General features: G+C 52.9%; 1 long non-coding RNA gene across 4 annotated transcripts in view; it reads left to right on the forward strand.

Annotated features, from left to right (window-relative positions):
* LOC104876817 overlaps positions 1-12,980 on the forward strand; it is a 19,270-nt gene continuing 6,290 nt past the window's right edge. The window contains exons 1-8 of one of the 4 annotated variants that reach the window (XR_784421.1): positions 1-59; positions 249-388; positions 1,441-1,651; positions 1,828-2,071; positions 3,392-3,617; positions 3,843-3,982; positions 8,140-8,381; positions 10,796-10,881. This is a non-coding gene — a long non-coding RNA (uncharacterized LOC104876817). Of the gene's footprint in view, positions 389-1,440; positions 1,652-1,827; positions 2,072-3,013; positions 3,115-3,391; positions 3,618-3,839; positions 3,983-8,139; positions 8,382-10,795; positions 10,882-12,980 lie in introns of those variants that run through there. The other 3 variants (XR_784422.1, XR_784420.1, XR_784423.2) reach the window with 3 other exon arrangements.

Consider the following 12,980-nt stretch of genomic DNA (forward strand, 5'->3'; position numbering starts at 1 on the left):
CGGAGGGTCCGGAGGCTCCAGGTCAGCGGCAGGGCGGAGGCGGAGCGGCCCCGGACTCGGTAACTCCGGAAGGGATGGGGATCCCCCAGTCTGCAAGGGATTTGCATGTATTTGCCTAAGTTATGCATCCGTGCTGACTCCCTGCCTATATATAGTTGCAATGAAATAACTTCATCCTTTTAAACAGTGAGATGGGGGCTATTTTGAGGTAGCCAAAGGTTACCCCTTCATGTATCATGCATGCAAAGCTGTACGGAGAATTACACGATGACGAAAGCCATCCGACAACCACACGGGATCCGGAGAAAAGTCTCTTCGCCTTCCCCACCGCTGGTGCAGTTTTCTCACCTTGTAAAGCCAGGAAATGAGACCTCTCCCACTTTACAAGGTGAGAAAATGGCCCCTTTGTCCCCAGTCATCAAGGCCCGAGCCTGCTGTATTTGCCTTTAAGAGAAGCACTGGCCTCAATCTAGAAAGAAAACCAAGCGAGGGGCTAAATGAGAATCTGGAGAAAAACAACAACAAAAAAGAAACGCAGTGTCTCCCGTCTCTTCTCTGGTCCCTTCCGGGAGAGCTTTCCTGATGTCTGCAGGTGGGGGCCGCCAGGTGCCAGGCACCACTTCTGGGTACGAGGGTCGTCCACGTAGAAAAGACAGACCAGTGCCCCAGGCTGGGGGGACACAGGAGGAGCCCTTGGCCCCAGTGTAGGTGTGGGAACTCAGTGAGTATTTTCAGAAAAAAGACTCAGATGCACAGAATCTTAGAGGATGAGTAAGAGGTCAGGGAGGGAGGAAGGGAGGCGCCCAGGACATGGAGGCAATGGAACCCCTGAGCAGGCACAGAAGCTTGTGCTAACAGGGCAGAAAGTAGCTTAGCCTTCCAGGCAACGGCTGGCAGCCTCGGAGAGCCTTGGGTGTCTGCTGACAGCTCACCCATTATCCAGGAGGCAGTTTTAAGAAAGGGAGGTTTAATCCCCAGTGTGGGTGTTTCTGGCCATTCTGGGTGGAGGCCAAGGGGCCTGGGGCTCTGAGCTAGGGCACTGTGGTCAGGGAAAGAGAGGAAGAGAGGATGAGTCTCAGAGAAACCTACCGGGGAGTCAGTAGGACCTGGTGAGTGGGTGGATGTGCGTGGAGATGGGAAAGAGCAGGAAAAGGAGGAGAGGGATCCAGGCCACCACCTTGGCCATACCTGCCACAGACACCATTTGTGCTAGTGGAGAGATCTGGAAGCCAGTGAGGTTCTGCTGGGGAAACAGAAGGGCAGAATCCTTTTTTAGTTTTGTTTTGTTTTGGTGTGTGTGTGTGTGTGTGTGTGTGTGTGTGTGTGTGTGTGTGTGTGTGTGTGTTTTCCCAGTACTGGGGATTGAACCTAAGACCTTGCACTTGGGAGGCAGGCGTGGTGCCACTGAGCCAAATCCCCACCTCTCCCCCCCACTTTTAGGGCCAAATAGTGAGGCGCCCCGCAGGCTGAGAAGCCACCCTTATTGGCGACTGGGAGCTTCATTCAGCTGCTTTCAAACGTGAGCAGCATCCTGCAGCCTCTTGAGGGTTTAATTCAATTCAGCAAGTGCTTATTGAACAGCTACTCCATGCAGGGAAAGGGGAACCCGAGCCCTAACAATGCCTGAGTACTTCAATTGTGTTAGCATGTGGTAAGTGCATTTCCATTTCTTCTCATTCCCAGTCCCAGGGCGTCTGCTGGTTTGGAGAGAAGCCATTTACCTCCAGGGGCTGGGGAGGTTGAGCAATTTGTCCAAGCTTAGGTGCTAAGTCAAGGGAAATGCCAAGATGCAAATCCAGAAATAACCCAGCTCTGTCTCTTCCATAGCCAACCCAGGAGGTCGCAAGTGATGGGTACACAGACTATTTTAAGCTCCCAAAGGGAAGGTATGGAAGCCGTGAGTCAGCTGATCCAGGAGATCCAAGTGTTCTAGGAAACTAAGCCAGGTAGAAATATTCTAGCCATCCGACAGTGGGAACACATCACAACCGTGACCAGAGGTGCATCTCCTGACGGCCAGGCCTCAAGATAAAGACGGCGTGACCAGGCCTCGCGGCTCCCCGAGGACAAGGTAACCGGTATCACCCGGCCCAGCAAAGCCCAGATAGACGCCAGTCACCCGGTGGCTGAGCTGAACACTCCCGGTCCATCCCTTCCAAGAAGGTCCTTGTTCTTGCCGTGCACACCCGCTCGGTGACCCACTTCTGCGTTGGCTCAGTATTACCCGAGCGGCTAGACTTGTAATCGTACTGGTTGATCATGGTTTTGAGCCACGTCGTACCCACCTCGTGATTTTGCTCTGTCAAACTTCCTTTGAGAAGTGGGCTCATTGGTAACCCGCTTTCAGGTCCCCTCCTGTCCCTCAGGAGTGCTCTCTCTCTCTCTCTCTCTCTCTCTCTCTCTCTCTCTCCATAAAGTTTTCCTACTCTTAACCTCCGTTGTTCCTTAGAATTCATTCTTCGATTTGGGGGAACACAAGCTCGGTGTATCTGACCTCTGTCAGGTTGGGAGTTACATTTACTTCCCCTATAACACGAGGATGCTGTCAACTCTCACACCTGCTCACGGATGTGTGAGTCCACCCCTCTTCCTTTTATGTTCATCCTGACTCCTATATCTATGGGAGCAGAACTTGACTAGTTTGGAATCACACAGCCTGGGTTCAAATCCTGGCTCTTCCCCCCACTTAGAAGGATGATTTTTAGGTGACTTGATTCATTTTCCAGTATTCTGCTTATCTGTGAAACAGCTAGCATATAATGCCTCTGCTTGATCTCTCCATTTTTATCCCTAGTGTTACTATGGCTGTGTCTAGCTATCCCCTCAAAGCCTCACGTGGTCAGAGGTGGCTTTTTCAGAGGTGGCTGAATCTAGCTCGTGTGGTGCTGGGATTAAGGGTGTGTGATTACTAAACCAGTCCACTGATTGGTTTGGCGCTACTCTAACCCAGGTGGTCTAGATAAGTTAAAAGGGGCAGAAAGATGCTGTCGAGGTTCCTGTGTTGCTTTTGCTACCTCGTGGGGGACGTGGACTGCTTCTCCTCTGCGATGCCCCTCTGCCATGTGCCACCCTGCCCTGGAACCAGCCGATGATGGACCGGAACTGCTGCAAATTGTGAGCTAAATAAACCTCTTCCCTATTAACTTTGGGCACCGAGTATTTTGCCTCAGCAATGAGAGAAAAGTAACTAAGACAACTGGGGAGTCAACCCAGGGAAGCCTGAGCTCCACTCCCAGCCTCCCCTTTTCAAAATTGAGTTTTGAAATGGAGGTCTTGGTTAATTGCCCAGACTGGCCTCAAACCTGCAGTCCTCCCGCCGCAGCTTCCGAAAAGCTGGGATCACCGGCGTGCACCACCATGCCCATTTCTGTCTCTGCTTCCCTTGAGGTAGGACTCCTTGTCTCCAAGTGCAGAGAGCCTCCTCCGTATGACCCAGAGAGATGAGCCCAAACCAGTCCAAGTTACTTCGTGCTCAGAGGAACTGAGGCCTTTCTCTGCCCGGAGGTGCAGCGACTCTCAAGGCAGAGCCTGACTGGTTCTTCGGCCACCTCTGATGCCAGGGGATGGAGTATTCCAATCAGCCAGCCTCGTCTGCTGCCTTGCCTGACTCTGCGGAGGTGAGAGCAAGGTCCCATTATTCACAGCCCCTGTTGGATGATGGAGAAGAGGGAGGGTTCCTTCCAAGATGGAAGGCTTCAAGGAAGCAATGACTCAGGTCCCTTTCCTGTGTAAGGAGCTGGGATGAAAGGGCATGACAGGAAGTGAGTGAGGCACGGTGCCCTCTTTATTTTATGTATTTATTTTTTGGGATCGAACCCTAACCCTTTGTGCTCACCCAGCAGGTGGCGGAACCACTGAGCCAAATCCCCAGCCCTCTTTCTGAAAACTTACATCAAACAGAAGGTGAAGCCCGACTCGAGTAACCAGAAGTCGAGGAAGATCTGAGCCTGTGACTTGAAGGGACGAAGGGGATCTGGCCAAGGTGAACGAAGAGGGCAGGGTCGTAGCTGGACTGGGGCATGTGGGCGGGGTGATGCCCATCCAAGACAAACCAGGAGGGGGCACCTGGTTTGACAGCGTAGAGTCTAAAAATAATCTGGAGAACAAGGTTGGAGCAGAGCAACAGCTGGTTGAGGTCAAGAATTGTTTGGTCAAGAGCCCTGAAAAGAAAGCTTCTCGGGAGATTGAATTACCCAGATCGTGAGCAGAGGGTGTGCAGTGTGGACTGGGATTGAGTCACCGCTGAGGTCACGCACACCGACTCCTGAGTCAGGAGCATCATCCTCTGGGATGAGAAAAGCCAGCAGCAGCAAGCAGCCAGATGGCAAACATTTTTAAAGAAGAGTTTTAATGCTTGATCCCAAAAGCCCTCTGGAGGCGTCTGCGTGACTCATGCGAACTATAGTTCATCTAAGCCAGCAGAGGTCGGCTCTCTGAAAGTAATTTTATATCCGTGATAAACATGGGGCCATTCATTCATTCACTCCTGCATTTAACATTTGTTGAGTATCATTTTACTGAGCCCTACAGACACACAGATGAGACTTCATCTGTGCCGCAGGAGCTCGCTGGCTGGTGCAGTCTAGTGCCCTTTTCTTACCTGATGGACACCGTGATAATCAGCTTTGTGTCACTGTGACACAGCACTTGAGATAAACAACTACTAGGGAGAAAACATTTATTTTGGCCCGAGATTTTAGAGGTCACTTTTAGGCCTGCGGTGAGGCAGGACATTGTGGTGGGAGCACATGGTATGGAAAACTGCCTGCCTCCTTCAAAGCCAAGCCCCCAATGACATGACTTCCTTCCATTAAGCCCTGCTTCCTGAAGGTTCCACCACCCCTAATAGCGTCCCAGCCTGGGGCATCAGACTTTCACTACCCGGCCTTTGGAGGGCTTTCAGGCTCCAATCTGGAGCAGTCTCACAGTGCATCCTTGTGCGTGGCTTTCCACTGGACTGGGCATTCGGATCAATACATATTCCTGGCTGATTAACTATCTCTTCTCGGCTTCCACTTGAATTGAGAGACTTTAATGAGATCATCCAACTTTAAATAAGCCTGTTTTGAGAATGGTCTGGAAGTCGTGATGGGGCACAGAGGAAGCTGAGCCCTCTTCATCGGATAGGCAGCAGCTGCCATTGGAAAGTGCAAGGAGAGAGCTGGTTCTGAGGGCTGGGATGCAGTGCAGCGGGAGAGCATTTGCCCAGAATCTGAAGCCCTGGGTTCCATCCCCACCACATACAGAGAGAGAGAGAGAATAGAAATGAGCTGGTTCTATTACAGGGACAGGGAGAAGCTTTTCCAAGGTGAAGTTCATGCTAGAGAAAGGTCCAAATGGCCCTGTCAGGGCAGGGGCAGGAGAACTGGCTGTGGATTCTGGAAGGGGAGTGACCATGCTTGGACCAGAAGCTCAGCAGCAGGGACCAGAGGAGGGCTTATGGCCATGACAGAGGAATGTGGAGGCTGCAGGCCAGCAGCTGGTGAGAGGGAAGAGGGGAGGGCATCCTCTGAGCAGGAGGATTTTATAGCAGCCTGCTTGGGAGAATAAAGACAAGCAAAAGTTCTTTGACCACTGCTCCATCGAGAAGAGGAACCGATTGCAACTCCCTGGAAATTTGGGCTGGCCTGTGAGTGTTTTAGCCAGGAGAATGCAGCAGAAGTGAAGGTCAGCCGGTTCCAGCCTTCACCTTTTGGCTGGTGACTTCCTCCTGGGGCTCCTGGAGCCCTGAGCAGGCCTGTCTTCAATCTTGATCACCTGTCATCCTAACCAGCCCCTCAGCACTGAGCTTCCAGCATCTCTTGTTGATATGGTTCTATCTAGATGTTCCCACAAAGCCTCATGCAGTCAGAGGTGGCTTTTTCAGAGGTGGCTGAATCTAGAGTGTGTGATGTTGGGATTAAGGGGGTGTGATTACTAAATCAGTCCACTAATTTATTTGGCACTGCCCTAATCCCAGTAGCCTGTATACAGTTTAAAGGACAGAGGGCTGGGGATTTAGCTCAGTGGTTCTGCTCCCTGCTTCACAAGCTCAAGTTCCCAAGTTTGATCCCCAGTACCAATAACAACACAATTTAAAGGAAAGAAAGAGGTTTCGCCTTCTCGTTTGCTTGCTTTGCCGTCTTCTGCCCACCATGAACTATTTCTCCTCTCTGATGCCCCTCAGCCAAGCCACCCTGCCTTAGATCCAGCCAGGTATGAACTAAAACATCTACACACGGTGACCTAAATAAACCTTTCCCCCTTTAACTTTAGGTGTCAAGTATTTTGTTGCAGCAATGACAGAAAAATAACTAAGACACTTGGTGCTGAGCCAAACAGCTTAGCACAGACCCCATCACTTCTATACTCTTCCCCTCACCCTTTCTGGCTCTCCAGAGCCGCTGGCCTTTGCTGCCAGGCCAGGTTCTCCTTCCCAGGCATCTCCCAGTAGTGACTTTCCTGCATTCCGACTGTGAGCCCAGCCAGTCCTGCCCATGATCCTGGTACCCCATCTGATTCCCTCGGGGTAATGAGTACACATGTCCACATATCTCCTCCTCTAGCACCTTCACCCTCCTTGAACAGGTATCATTAGGTAGGCAATGGTAGAATCCCTGGTCAGTCCCGATGCCTATGTTTACAAGGTGACAAGGGGGGGGGGTCACAGTCCTGCCCTACTTCTGCCCTCCAACCTGGCTGTGCATGAACAGTGTGTCCTTGAATTCCAGTCATTTCCTGGTTACTACTTCAGTCCTGTAAGCTGCCTTTGGCCATTCTTCCTTCTGTCTCCCGCTCTCCGGCAACACTGAGGAATATCCTGGAGTCCTCCCATTTTCAGACAGAGTCTCACTAAGTTGTGCAGGCTGGGTTCAAACTTACAACCCTCATGCCTCAGCCTCCCAGAGTGTTGGAATTACAGGCATGTGCCGCGACTCTCTTGACTGATATTCTAGATCTTCCCTCAAAAAGCCCTACTCCCTACTGTGGGACTCTATGTCTTCAATGATGAACATTCTGGAAATAGATAAAACAAACTGTAATAGGTAATGGAGGAGATAAGGGAGAGACCAAAAAAAGAAAGAACACAGCCTCACTTAGATGGGACCCAGCCTCATCTTCCCCTTCTCCTCCTGGAGAAGCAGGCTGACCCAGCAGGCTCCCAAATGCCTGAACATTCGCTCTTCGTCTTCTCAAGTTCAGACTCCTACCAAGAAGCCGCCAAACCTTCCCATTGTACATAAAGGGCAACCAAGGTTAGGAGGAGAAACTTAAGGTCACCAAACCAGTCACACAGCACTCAGACCACCCGATGTTCAATCCAGTTTGCTCTTTGTTTTGCTTTTGGTTTTGGAAACCAGGTCTTGCTGTGTAGGACAAGCTGGCCTTAAACTCATGATCCTGCCTCAGCCTCGCAAGTGCTCGGATTGCAGGCGTGCCCACCATGCCCGCTCAGTTTACTCTTAAGGGCACTATTTTCTCATGTCAGAAAAGGCCACGAAACGTGTCTTAGAAAGCCTATGGTGACACTGCGGACACGTCGGTCACAGTGTCAGAGTGAGAGCTCAGCCGAGATGCATAGGACACAGCTAATCTTGCTGTCAGGAAATCTGCATTCCAGTGGAAAAGGGGGTGTCAGTTCCGGCTATTAAAAAAGAATTTATGGAACACCAACTATGGATAAAATGTACACTAGGGCCTGAGAAGAGTACAGGTGTGAGGAGTACAACACAGCCTCACGTTTCACGTAGGATGGAGCAGGAGGGACAAAACAAGGGCAAGGGAAGACATAACCAGCAACTAGAAGGCAGAGTTTAAGGCTCGATGTGGACCCTGGAAGCCTCGGGGAAGCTGAGAGGCCTGGGCATGCATCCCCACACTCCGTGGCCTGAATGCTGTCCAGAGCAGCAGTCCACAGGCCCCGGGTGTGTATGAGAAGCCCCTCATTCCTCTGGGAGCAGGAAGCAGGCTGGGAACAGCTAGTGGCCGAGGCGCATGCTATCCAAAGGCCTCATGACAACACAGACAGATCTTTTCATTGTTGTTCTACCTTCTCCTTGAGGGATTTGCTAGTTTGATTTTTGTTGTTGTTGTTGTTTGGTTTGGGTTTTGTGTGTGTGTGTTTGGTTTCATTGGTTTGTTTTTGTTTTTGCTTTTCAGTACCCGAGATCGAACTCAGGACCTTGCACTTGCAAGGCAGGCACAGCGCCACTGAGCTACATCCCCAGCCCAACACAAATAGATCTTACACAACTGCCATCGAGTGAATAAAGAAGGAGTGAGATTCAGCGTACACAGCCAGTCACACGAGCTGAGAACACTCATCTGTGACACACGCATCTTTGGTGACGCTCCATCCGCAGGTGGAGGGCAGCCTAGAAGGTCGTGTTTAAGGCACTGAGGTGAGTGGCTGTGATGAAGGGCAAACAGGAGCCAGGGCGGTGGACAAAGATGAAAATGAAACACGGGTCTCAGGCAGGACAGTGACAAGGGACGCCCGAGGGGCCAACCCTAAGGTGCTTAGGAGGTGTGGGGGGGACGACCTTTCCCTCCCTGGAGAGAGCTGGGGCAGGGAGCTTTGAAGAAGGGCCTGGACGGAGTTAATACCACCCCACGGTCAAGGCCCGTCACTTCCTGGTTCCGGGACTCGGCCATCACCCTCACCCTGTACCAGTAAAGGGGCTCCCTCTTCAGCATCTCCTCCTGTTGCCTTCACAAGGGGCTCCTGTTCCTCACCAACAACCTTGTTGCCCCTCTTTTAACCCTGCAACTCCGTGGGTTCCTTAATTCCGCCAGTAATTGGGGAGAAAAGGAGGCTGTCTGGCCTGTGCTTTGGGAAAGGGCCCTGAGCTGCCTGCCCAGCACGTCATGCGCGGGTGCGGTGCCGCTGGAACCCTGGCAGCAGCCCAAGGGCAGGTGCTGGGAGCGCAGGGACTGGGGAGGGGACCGTGCTTGGGGGAAGCGGCTTCACTAATTACTAATAAACGTCTTTTGTTCTTAATGAACAGTCTGTCTTCCGCCTCCGACTGGGTTCAGTCTCCTGCTTTCTAGGAATGGAGCCATCCCAAGGGTGGCGGTGGGGGAAGGGAGACTGTCGCACTCCTGCTTCCCTGCCAGGCCTGCTCCTCAGCCTGAGAAGCCCAGAGCTGGGCTTCTGGTTTGCCTTGAGCGAGTTCCGTGGGGTGGGAGAGGGATCGGGGAATAAGGGAGGCCCATGATGGAGGGGGATTCATCGCCCTCGTGAGAAGGGAGAGCAGGGTTCTGGTCCCGGTCTTCCCTTCCCTCCTCATCCAGGGATTCCTCGGTCCCTTCAGGGCCCTGGTTCCTCCTCCATCCAGTGGGCCTGGGACTGGCTCGACGTTTTATCCTGAGCTATTCTGAGGGCTGGGGGGAGGGGTGTGCAAAACCGGCCGAGTGGTGGAATCCAGCCCCTCCCTCTCTCGGGTTCCCACCCTCCCCTCCCCCGCCCTGTTTTGAGGTTGCCAAGGAAACCACTGAGCCTATCTGCGTCTTCTGATTTGTTCCTGTCAACACCAGGAAAGTTTGTAAGGCCTAAGCGGGGCGGGGGGAGCGATGCGTCAGAGCCCGAGCTCTCTGGCAAAGGGAGGCTGCTCGGTCTTGGCCGTGGAGGCTACAGCGCGACGCCCTCCCACGCGGCTGTACGCGCACACACACGGGCACACGCACCGTTCCAGCCACCCCCGCATGCCGCAGCTCCAATCTCCCAGCCCAGCCAAAGGCAGGCGAGAAAATGAGAAAGGAGAGAAGGATTCCAGCAGGGCCACATCCATCCTGCTCCATCCACTCTTCCGCTGGGAGGCCGGGGCCACACACACACCTCTGCCAACCCCTGCGGCTTGGGCACAGAGACACTGAGAAGGCGGGCCGCCCCAGAGAGGATTGCTGGGGAGCAGGAAGAGGGCAGCAAGGGAGAGCCGAAAGCTCCACTCCAGGCAGAGTCACTGAGTAGCTCAAGGTCACTATGACACAGCTGGTCTGTGGAGCAGTGAATTCAAGCAGAGGTGGTGCCCGACTGGCAGGGCTCCAATAAGCGACTCCTGCTTTGAGTAGGAGCTTCTGCCCAGCGACCTCTGAGGCTGTGCTGGCAGGAAGATTCTGCCGCTGAGTCTTTTCGTTCAGCAGGCCCTCTGGGCACATGTGGCCCAGAGCTAAGGGCAGAAGCCACCTTTCTTCGCATGCACAGGCACTTTCTACTGATCAGCCCAGCAGCCCAGTCCTTGGGATTGACCAGTAGGTGCCCAAGGACCAGCCCAGGGGCCAATGTCTGATGTGGGGCGGAGAGGCTGGCACAGCAGGCTGGGTGGACCCGTCTAGAAGGCTGCTTTCTGCTCAAAGTGAAGAGTTGGTGGGCAGCAGCTCCCAGTCAGGAATAAGGGAGGCTGGGTGCAGGAAACATCCTGCTCAGGTCCTGATGCTGGGCCTGCCCCCTACCTCCTGCACCTCCCATAGATCAGACACTGGCTGCTGCTCTGGGACCCTGGGCCAGGTGCCACTCTGGGAGTGAATGCCTACTGTCCGTGCCTCTTCTGTCACTCTCTCAAGTTCTGAGCCCCCAAGACCCCAAAGGGGGCATCAGACTAGCTGAACTCTGGTCGCGAGACCCATGCTCATTGCAGGAGGGGAGCAAAAGACGAACCCCCTACCTCCCAGTGTGCATGTGCAGTGGGAGGTGGACTATGTGGTCCACAGGACTCCGGGGCTATGGAATTCCCTCAACTCGCAAGGCTGCTCAGAGTCTGGGTGATCAAAAGCAGGACAAATGTCCACTTGACTGTCCTCTTGTCTGCCTTATCAGCTTGCATGTCTCCTGGATCACTGCTGTCAAACCTTCCTTCTACCCTGGGACGCTCAGGAGCTTCCTCTCTGTGCCCACGGCCCCAGGTATGTAATTACCTCTGTGAAAGCCTTCTGCATTTATTAAGTCTTTCCCAATTTAATTAGGCTGTGAGTTTCTTGGGGCTTTAGTGTTGGCACCCTGCCATGTGACCTGGTGTCCATATCCTGTGTCCTAACAAAGGTGTTCATGGGAGCTCCACACTTCTTCGATGAGGGACTAAATGGGTGCGGCCCTGAGGCTCCGCGAGGGGCAGAAGCTCAGCTTACAACCTGTCAGGTGCCCCGTCAGGTGCAGGCTGCTCGGTGTCCTCACTGTGAAAGGGGCACAGAGAACTAAGGAGTGACCCTGGGCTCTCGTGTTTACAAGTCTCAGAAAAGCTGTCAGCAGGTGACCCACTCCCCCACAGGGCTGTGAAGGTGCCTCTCTGGACAGCGGGGTGGTAGGAATCTAACAGCTACAAATCTGAAATCCTGTGGACTGAGGTGGAAACGCTGTACAGTCATCAAGCCCCATTGTGATGGTGATTGCAGGGACCTGGGCCCCAGAGGGCTGCCACTACCCCGAGTGCCCCTAGGGAGAAGAGTGGGAGAGAAGCATCTGGAAAGATTGGGGAGGGTGTAGCGTAGAAGGGAAGAAGCAGAAAAGGTGAGAGAGGAAAGAACTAGAATGAAGAGGGGACCAAGCCTGGCACAAAGACAGGAGCAGGGCTGGAGCCAAGGAGCCAAGGGCTGGTGGAAAAAGAGAGGTCATGGATGAAGCTTTGCCGCTGCGAGAGGAAGGGGGAGCGGGTGGATAAACGGGAGCAACTGCCTGCTGCAGTGCGCCACTCGTGTGAGCTCTGGGTGCCTCCGTCCACAGTGCTGAGCTGCCAGGACGTAAAGGTGTATGGCTGCACACTGAGGCTTCCAGGGCACACAGAACGGAGGGAGATACGCACAGAAAGCAAGAAGGAACATTGCTGGTTGTGTAAATAAACGCAAGAAAAGTAATTCAGGGGCAGTGTGTGGGAGGCAGCTCTCTAGGAGGCCAAGGCAGGAAGATCACAGGTTCAAGCCACATTGGGCAAGTTAGCAGTGTAGGGAACGAGATCCCGTCTCAAAAAGTTATAGAAGGGCGGGGATGTGGCTCAGTCTGAAGGCGCTGGGTTCAGTCCCTAGCTGTTGTGGCTTATATCTAATGTTCCCCCAAAGCCTCATGAGGTCACAGGTGGGGAGTTTCAGTGGCTGGATCAGGGTGTGTGAATATGGAGTGAGAGTAATGCTGGGGTGAAGGCTGTAATGCTAGGAGTAAGAGTGTCCCACCCTCGGTGTGGGTGGGACGGATCAATAGGTTTGTCGGCTGGATGAAATATAAAGGGACGGAAGAAGGCAGGCATGCTGCTGCTGTTCCTCTTTGCTAAGTCACTGTCTCCTCCCTGCTCACCGAGGACTGGTGCCCTGCCTTGGAAGCCAGCCATTAGGAACTAAACCTCTTCAAACTGTGAGCTGAAATACACCGTTTCTCCTTTAACCTGTGTGCGGGGCTGGGGGCTACTTTGTCTCAGCAATGAGAAAAGTGACTAAGACACCAGCCCTGAAAGAGAAAAAAAAGAATGCCAGGAGCCCAGTATTTAGCTCAGTGGTGCCGCTGCCTGCCTAGCAAGCACAAGGTCCAGAGTTGGATTCCCAGTACTAAAAAAAAAAGAAAAAAACCACACATATGGGTGCTTCTCCGAGCCTAGAGTTTCACAGCTCTCGGAGGGCAAGAGAGCAACACCCAGAGAATTGCAAGGAAGGGCAGGTTTATTCGCTAGTGGGATCAGTGGGCTCGGTGGAAGTCACCTTCCAGAGCTGAATCCCTACTTCTAAGTTTGTTTTCATTTCTATCTTGCTCTTCAGGCAGGGCGGGGAAGCAAGCAGAATTTTACAGAAGCAGAACTTAGCACAGGGTAGAGAGCTGCAGGCTCTCTTTTATAGATTATGCTGCTTTTACAGATTACATTCAAGACACAGAGTTATGGGCTGTTGCTGCTTCAGCAGGTTCATCTTTCGGGCTTGGTGGCCTTCATGAGTTTAGCAGGACGGACAAACCCTGAGTCTGTCAGCTTGTGTCAAGCTTTGAGACTGTCAGTCTCTGCTGCTTTTTTTTTTTTTTTTTTTTTTTT

This window comes from Fukomys damarensis, unplaced genomic scaffold (assembly GCF_012274545.1).
Source record: "Fukomys damarensis isolate Sample0158 unplaced genomic scaffold, DMR_v1.0_HiC HiC_scaffold_11, whole genome shotgun sequence".
In the NCBI taxonomy this organism is placed as follows: Eukaryota; Metazoa; Chordata; class Mammalia; order Rodentia; family Bathyergidae; genus Fukomys; species Fukomys damarensis.